The sequence below is a fragment of the Rattus rattus genome, chromosome 1 (assembly GCF_011064425.1).
Source record: "Rattus rattus isolate New Zealand chromosome 1, Rrattus_CSIRO_v1, whole genome shotgun sequence".
NCBI lineage: Eukaryota > Metazoa > Chordata > Mammalia > Rodentia > Muridae > Rattus > Rattus rattus.
Genome location: NC_046154.1, coordinates 96,023,036 through 96,031,229, shown reverse-complemented (window position 1 = coordinate 96,031,229; position 8,194 = coordinate 96,023,036).

The window sequence follows — 8,194 nt, the reverse complement described above, 5'->3', positions numbered from 1 at the left end:
TTATTTCCGGATTAGAAAGATGACTCACTTATTCAAGTGCTTGTCATACAAGTATAAGGACTTGAGTTCAATCCCCGGTTGGGTGTGTGGTGGGATGCACTTATAGCTCTGGGGAACTAATTAACTAAAGAGAAAAAGAAAAGAAAAGAAGGAGCCTGCTGCTCACTGTGAGGTTAGAAGACAGCATTTGAACTTCACTCTCTCCTTGTTATCATAGCACGCAATTGTAATCCGTGCGGGATCCGGGTGTAATAGTTCATGTATCTAATTAATGAACGCCGCTGTGTGCCTACAGTGCCTGCCTCGCGTACACATACCTCGCTGTTTACAAGTGCACGTGCAGCACACAGTATGAATACAAATCCGGGCATTTAAGGATGAGATGCTAACATCTTTCCCTGACTGGGGAGCCATGGGCAAACGAAGATGGCTGCTGTGAGCTGCAGTCTCTTAGTGTGGGCCCTGTCGTCAGGTTATTTTCTGTCCAGCCTGCTTCCTTGACGGGGTCCGAGGCGGTGCGGGAGTCTGTAGAGGAATTCTGCCTATAAACAAATGACAAGAGACACTTGCTACACAAGCCGATGAGCTGAGTTTGATTCCCAGAAGCTACGTAAAAAGCCAGGTGGGGCGGCGCACGTCTGTGGTCCCAGCACGGCATAGGTATTGGCCCTCTTCCTCCATCTTCGTTGAGGTAAGGTTTCTACTGTGTGTGCCCAACTAACTAGACCCCTTTCCAGGTCCCAGGCTTTCTTCTGTCCCCATCTTCTGAGCTGCTGTCAATCGTAGGGATCTCAGCCTCTCGTTACCATGTGTGTCTTTGATGTGGGTTGTGGGGATCCAAACACAGGTCCACACGTTTACATGGCAAGCACTTCACCTGTCAAGTCTTCTCTCTAACCCAAGAAATGGTCTTTCCTTGGCCTTCTGGAGGGCCTAGGAGACAGAATCTTATGGGTTGTAGCAATGGAATCCCGAGTGCAGAGATGTGCTAGAAAGAGGTACAGTTAACGAACACCAGCACTGTCCTTGCCTTCTGCTTCCGTGATTTCTGGAAATCACACACTGCTAATAAAAGATCTGGGCATTTCCTTTTAATTGCGGAGACATTCTCTGCAGTCACGGAGGCCAAAGCTCACAAAGCCAGTTCTGTGGCTGAAACGGACTCCATCTTAATCCTTCTGCAGTGATGTTATTATTTTTACAGCCGTTTCTACAACCCCAAACATGATTTATATACAAGGTCTGATCTCTCTGTCTCTCTGTCTTCTCTGTCTCTCTGTCTCTGTCTGTCTGTCTGTCTGTCTGTCTGTCTCTCTCTCTCTCTCTCTCTGTGTGCGTGTGTGTGCACACGCACGAGCGTATGTATGTATGTATGTATGTATGTATGTATGTATGTATGTATGTATGTATTACTGTGCCCTGGGAGCTGTGAATTCACACAGGGTAGGCACCCATCTTGGAGTGTTGGTGGTGGGAGGTGTGGGAGACAGATTCCTGAACACTGTCTGGGTAGGTTGAGGAAGCCATTTAATGGGTCATCTTAGAACTTTTCACGGCCCAGAGTGAAGACATTGTGTAAAGCCTGCTGAGTGACTGCCTGCGGTCAGGTCTACATACTCCTTAGCCTTGGTATTTTATACTGGAAACCTTTCCTCCAGAGCCTCATCTGTTCAGTTCATAGGGTTCATGTCAGCTAAGGAAAAGTTATAAAGGAAGTTTCAGGCTCCTTGTTTTTTTTTCAATCATTATTTGGAAATAACTTTAAACTTTCAAAAAGTTGAAAAAGTTGGGGTTGTGATCCCAACACTTGGGTTGTGCAGGCAGAAGGACCTCAGCTTCCCCAAAATGGCCAGGGAATGTGAGGCAGTTAGTAATGATAACAATAAAATGATACTTATAAAATTCTTGCCAAGAGGCAGACACTGTTGAAATACCCTATACACAACCCATTTCATTCTTAATGGTAACCTCACTTTTTAACAAGATCTGTTGTGTTCCCATTTTACAGATGATAAAACAGAGGCTTAGCAGAATTAAGGAACCTGCCTAAAGTTCCAAAATAGAAAGTAGATTTATGGGCACATGAGCTTTATAACCACAGCACTATGTGCTTCTGGGACAAGTGCCTGGAGAAGCTGAACAGAGTTCAGTGTGGCTTCTCAAACATGCCGTAAGACTCATATTCACAATAGCCAGATATGAACTGTAGCTAGAGCTCAGGGGTATAGCATTTGTTTAGTATGTTCAAGGCCTTTAGTTTGAGCCCCATTAACATGCACACACACACACACACACACACACACACACACACACACACAGGAACACTGACATACACAAACATGAACAGAACAAAATAGTCAGATGTACAGGGACACTTCCCACCAAATTTTTGTTTTGTCTCTCCAAATTCTGTCACATCCAGTTTTCAAGCAAATGAACATACAGTTCACAGTGGGTAAGTGAATTCTGAAAGGTCCTATGGCTGTCACATGATTGATAGGAGAGTCGGCCTAATTCTTCTATCTTCTTACCACCCACCTAAACAAAAATATGGTACATGTTCAATTATGGAATGTTATATTTAATGTCAATGCTCCAGGTTTTCAAAAAATTAAAAATAGGAATACTTCAAACTATTTTAAAATTTATTTTTGCACATTATTTTATGTAGTCCAGGCTGCCCTAAACTTATAGCTGAGGATGGGCTTAAACTCCTGATTATCCAGCTTTTAGCTCCCATGTGTTAGAGCTATGAGGCCCGTGTCACTGTGTTTGGTTAAACTCATCTCATGGGGCTAGCATTGCTGTGTAACAAATACCAAAGATATTTCAAAACAGAAAATTATAGACCAATATCTTTAATGAACATTTGCAAAAATCAGGGGGCTGGAGAGATGGCTTGGTGGCTAAGAATGCTTGCTAGCTAAGAATGCTTGCTATGCAAACAAGAAAGCCAGCATTTGGATCCCAGTGCCAACATAGCAGGCATGCTACTGGGGATGAGGAGCAGAGACAGGTAGGTCCCTGGAACTTGCTGACTACCAGCCTCCATGAACGTGGGTGTGTGTGGGATCCTCAACAAAGTATTAGTGAACCATGTGGCCATGGTAACTTGTGATCCCAGTACCCTGAAGGCAAAGCAGGAAGATGATTGTCCTTGCTCAAAAAGCCAAACTCAAATAAATAGCAAACCAAATTCAACAGGATTTTCAAAGGACCATACATTACGACTGAATGGAATTTATCTGAGGATACAGTGATGGTTTTACATATGAAAAATAGACTCTGTGGTACACTGTGATGGTTAATTATCAATTTGACTGGGTTTAGAGTCACCATAGAGTTGAAATTTGGGGGCAGAATACTGGGGCCCGATGGAAACAGGACGTATAAAAGGCAAATATGTCTGGAAGGCCGTGGTGAAAGGAGGCCGTTTTTGCCAGCTATCAAATTTGAAGTCTTCAAAACCAAAGAGAACGCAAAATTTTTCTTAAAAATGAAGATATGTATGCCCGTGATGAAACTGAATTTTACTAGGGCAAGAGATGTGCTTACGTGTATGAAGAAAACAAAAACAAAAACAAACCAACCAAAGAGACCAACACAGAAACTCCTGGTGACAAACCAAACCAACCCAACTTAGACTAGACCAGACCAGACCAGACCAGACCAGACCAGACCAGACCAGACCAGACCAGACTAAACCAATTTAAGCCAAATCAAACCAAACCATAGTGATCTGGGGCAAGGTAACCTGGGCCCATGGAAACAGCACCATGGTTTCACATTCAGAATTCAGAAGCAACCTTCCTGCAAATGCTGTTAGACACAAAAACCCACGTGATGCTGTACCTTTCTCAGGTTTAAAGTAATAAAAACACTAAATAAAAGTGGATTTGGTTTTCTTTTAAAGGAAATCTTGTTAGCTGCACCTGTGAAGTTTAACTGAGAAAGACAGAAACATTTTAATCATGGGAGGCCTGGGTTTCTGGACTGAAGAGGAACGAGGAAGCAAGCTGAGCGTCAACACTCGCATGTTTCTTGACTGGGCATGCTACTCGATTAGGTAACTTCAGCCCCTGCAGTCCCACCCTTCCTGTGACTATAGACGGCATGTCCTGACTAAAATAAACCTTTCTCCCTTAAGTTGCGTCTTGTCAGGTATTTGGTCACACACTCATAAAACAAAGGTTAGAAGAATGTGATACCTTAACCCAAAGAGAAAACGGATTGGACAACATCGAACGCACCTTTAAGACAGGCACCATAAACACACGGAACAAAATACAGGCCAGATAGGACAAGCCCATGACATACGCAATGGGGAAAATTAAAGTATTTCCTTTTCTGACAGAAACAAGAGAAGAATGGAGATTCTAACCAACACTGCTGGTGGTACTAGTCAGAGCGATTAGGCAAGAAAAGGAAATTAAAAACACCTGGACCTGAAAGGAAGAAGTGAAATTATCCCTGCTTGCAGATAGTAGAATTTTCTATTTTGAGACAGCATCTTTTGAGGCCCAGCCTGGTTTCAAACTAGCTATGTAGCCCCACCTCCTGAGTCCTGGGGTTATGGGTATGTGCCAGCATGCCAGTTCACATGGAGCTAAAGATTCACCACGGGATCGTTCCCCATTGAGTATGTCATGGGCTTGTCGTATATGGCCTGTATTTTGTTCCGTGTGTTTATGGTGCCTGTCTTAAAGGGGCATTCGATGTTGTCCAATCTGCTTTCTCTTTGGGTTAAGGCTATCACATATCTTTTACCAACTGACCTATAGCTTCAGTGTCAGAGGATGTGACGTTAGGAATGGTAAACACTAGAGATGCTACCAAAAAATTTCCTACTAAATCTGATAAGTGAATTTTCAGTAAACTTAATAGAAGATAAGCACACACCTAATCAGTTGTTTTCCTAGACAGTGACAGCCAACTGTCTTAAAAAGAACCTAAAGAAACAATCAATAAAAACACTTGAGAATTAACCATGAGGTGAGGTACTTATACAGTGAGAGGGGTGGAACGAAGAAGAAATTTAGGAGTACACACACACACACACACACACACACACACACACACACACTGGAAATGTATGTGATGTTCACTGATTGCAAGACTTTATTACTGTCAAAATACTCACATGAGCCTAAGTTTTCCAGCAATGCAGTGCTATCTCTACCAAACCAGAAAGCAACTTCTCACTATGTACCCTAGATAAAAGTCTGCTCGTGGGGGCTGCAGACGTGGCTCAGTGATGAAGAGCATTGGCTGCTCTTTCAAAGGACCGAGGTTCTATTCTCAACATCCAGAGGGTGGCTCACGGCCGTTATAACCCTAGTTCTAAAGGATCTATGCGATCTTCTGGCATCTGCTGGCACCACACGGAGGTGGTGCACAAACATACTCCCAAGCAAAACACTCGTACACATAAAATACAAATAAATCTTAAAAAAAAAAAAAAACCTAAAACACCTCTGCTCCCACACACCAGGAAGTGTACACAAGAATTTTCAAAAGTGCTGCTGTAAATTACCAAACAAAGCCAGAAACAAGCATAATATTCGTTAATAAGGAAATCGATGATTAAGGCCTATTTATTCCGTGGGACACTATTTCAAAGAGAATGGGAATGGATTCCGGTTGAGTGCGGTGGTTCAGTCTGTAACTCCAGCCGTTCGAGAGGCTGAGGTGGGAGGAGGTGAGCTCCGGAAGCTGAGGTCAGATGGATAACACAACGAGACTCCAGAAGCCGAAGTGGAAACTGAAAGCTAGGGACGTGTATCCATGATAGAACGTCATTGACAGGGCCCTAATATGCAGAGGGCCCTGAGTTTGAGGATCGCCACCAATAGATAACTGAATAAAATTTACAGAGGAAGTCCTGCCATTTCCAACAACATGGAGGATTATGCGAAGCAAATAAATCCTGAATGATTCTGGTTCTATTAAATAATCTAAGATAAGCACATAAAAGCAGAGAGTGTATGATGGTTGCCAGAGGCCCGGTGAGGCAAATGGGCAGTGGCTGTGTGTGTGTGTGTGTGTGTGTGTGTGTGTGTGTGTGTGTGTGTGTGTGTGTGTTCAGTTACAAGGCCTAAAGATTTGATATAATACAGGGAGTATACTCGACAGTACAAAAATGTGCACTTTAAAGCTTACTAGGCAGATAGGCATGGTGCACACATCTTTAATTGTAGCACTTAGGAGGCAGAGGCAGACAGATCTCTGCAAGTTCAGGCTAGCCTGGTCTACATGATGAGTTCCAAGACAGCCAAGGGCTATGTAGAGACTTTGTTCAGACACACACACACACACACACACACACACACACACACACACACACTCACTCTCAGAAAGTGTGGGGGGTAGGGAGGGCTGGACAGAGGGAGAGAAAGAAAGAAGGGGAAAAAAACCACTTAATTTTCTACTACTTGGTAGTTTCTAGTTTGAGGAGTAGAGCCAAATTGCCTTCCGCCCAAGGATGACAAGCCTTCTCTTTTTTAGTTTGGCTTCTAAGTGCGGCCATCACCTGATAGTAACTTATTTTTGCTTCCTGTGAGTCAGAGAGGAAAAAGCCCTGTCTCCAAGCCACCAGGACAACTTTCAGACAAATGGCCCATAATGAGTAGTTTTGGTAAAGTAACAGCTGCTGCTTACCTTGTTATAATATGTGAAAGCTCTCTAATTTGTTCAGTGCTCCATATTAATAAAGCACATGTCCTGTCATTTCTAAAGAGTCATGAAGAATGCTTGCTCACAAGGGCAGCGAACCACCCCACACCAGGGCTTGGGAGAGCATCGTGGAGATGAAGCAGAAAGGAAGTGATGACTCTGGGTTGTGAACATCGGCATTGTGTCCAAAACTTCATGTCCTGGCTGGGGTTCATCCAGAGAATGACTAAGTGGATAAGATACTCATGGAAATACTTTGTTGACTACTAAGGACAGGGGAAATAGTGGGCATTTTTATGACATTCTTTGTGCCTTTTTGTTTCTTTGCTAATGAAGGATGTTAGAGAGAGAGAGAGACAGAGGGAGAGAGAGAGGGAGAGAGAAAGGGGGAGAGAGAGAGAGAGAGAGAGAGAGAGAACCATTCAGAAAACAAGCACTATCAAACAAACAAACAAACAAACAAACAAGAAAAAACTCATAACAGATTTCCACGCTGACTCCTTTCGGTTCATGCTGGCTTTCGAATTAGATGTCCCAGAACAGGATCGAAAGAGAGCATGTCCAGGAAGAGCCGTCGCCCTCTCTCTAGGCAAAGTGCCAACCTTTAGCAAGAGCTCCCAAGTGGCAGGTCCCAGGAGGTATTATCCTTTGATAATGCCCGGGAAAGGGTGGGAAGGGAATCCCGCGCCCCCAACCACCAGATCGTCACACTGCTCTGTCCCAGCAGGAACTACTAACTCATCCTGAAAGAGGTGGCTGCTGTACTGGGACCAGGGAAGTTACAGGATAAAGACCTCAAGGAACTGAAAAACTGAAAGTCTGTGTGCACTAACACTTTCTAATACTATCACTTGAGAAAGGATGTGAGATGTGTGTGGGAGAGGTGTTAAGGAGAGATGAGAACACATGGCCCCAGTAGTCAAAGCTTCCTACCTAGGCTGAGCTGTGGTTTAGTGGATAACGACGCTTTCTGCTCGCGTAAGCATCTGAGAACACAGTGGCACACGTCAGAGAATTACACACGCACGCACGTGCATGTGCGCGCACACGCGCCCCCCCACACAAATAAATGGGGAAAATGAAGTTGTACTCTGACCTCAATACATGAGCCCCCCCCAACCCAGTTTGCTACAGTGCAAGCTGCCTGAGCCGACACGAAGAGGTCTATAGACCGCTGAGCATCTGCTATGTGTTGTAAAAAAAAAAAAAAGGCCCTGGATCTGCTGGCTGACTGTGTGAGGGGCAAAGTCTGTCCTTGCACCTGTCGTGTGTGTGTGTGTGTGTGTGTGTGTGTGTGTGTGTGTGTGTGTGTGTGTGTTCATTCTAGGTAGTAATGTTGCTCTTGGGCCCTGCCAGCTGACATCACAGCTAGGGGCTTTGCATTTCTTACTTGCGACACAGATAAGATCATTCCTATTTTGTAATGAGGATATGAGGTTCAGAGAGAAGACAGTTGGGTTCACAGGCACAGGTGACAGTATCCCACCTGGGCAGGCTGGATTCCTTCTCCGTGGGAAGGTAA